An 808-nucleotide genomic window follows, 5' to 3' on the forward strand; every position below is an offset into this window, starting at 1 on the left:
TGTAGACAAGTGGGACCTCATCAAACTGACAAGCTTCTGCAAAGCCAAAGAGACCGTCAAGAGAGAAGGGAGGCAGCCCACAGACTGGGAAAAAATATTTGCAAACTGTATGTCTGACAAAGGCCTAATATCTAGGATCTATAGGGAACTCAAATATGCCAAAAAGAAAAAAACAAACAGCCCCATTACTAAGTGGGCAAAAGATATGAATAGAAACTTCTCAAAAGAAGACATGTGAGCAGCCAACAGATACATTAAAAAATGCTCAGCCTCACTAGTCATCAAAGAAATGCAAATTAAAACTACACTGAGATACCACCCAACTCCAGTCAGGATGGCTATCATCAATAACTCAGATGACAACAGATGCTGGAGAGGATGCGGTGAAAAGAGAGACTTCCACACTGTTGGTGAGAGTGTAAACTAGTACAGCCTCTGCTGAAAACAGTGTGGCGATTCCTAAAAGATCTAAAAATTGACCTTCCACGTAGTCCCACAATCCCCCCACTGGGAATATACCTGGAAGAACTCAAATCACTCTATAAAAAAAATACCTGCACACATATGTTTATCACAGCATTGTTCACAGCAGCAAGAACATGGAACCAACCATGCTGCTCATCAAAAGAGGACTGGAGAAAAAAATGTGGTACTCAAAGGCATGGACACTAAATAGCATGATGCTAAACAACTCCTGGGTCAATGATGAAATCAAATCAGAGATTAAAAAATACCTGGAAACAAATGGAAATGAACAAACATCTTACCAAAATCTCTGGGATGCCATGAAAGCTGTAGTAAGAGGGGA

The sequence above is a fragment of the Carlito syrichta genome, unplaced genomic scaffold (genome assembly GCF_000164805.1).
Source record: "Carlito syrichta isolate Samal-C Ts95f unplaced genomic scaffold, Tarsius_syrichta-2.0.1 Scaffold80634, whole genome shotgun sequence".
In the NCBI taxonomy this organism is placed as follows: domain Eukaryota; kingdom Metazoa; phylum Chordata; class Mammalia; order Primates; family Tarsiidae; genus Carlito; species Carlito syrichta.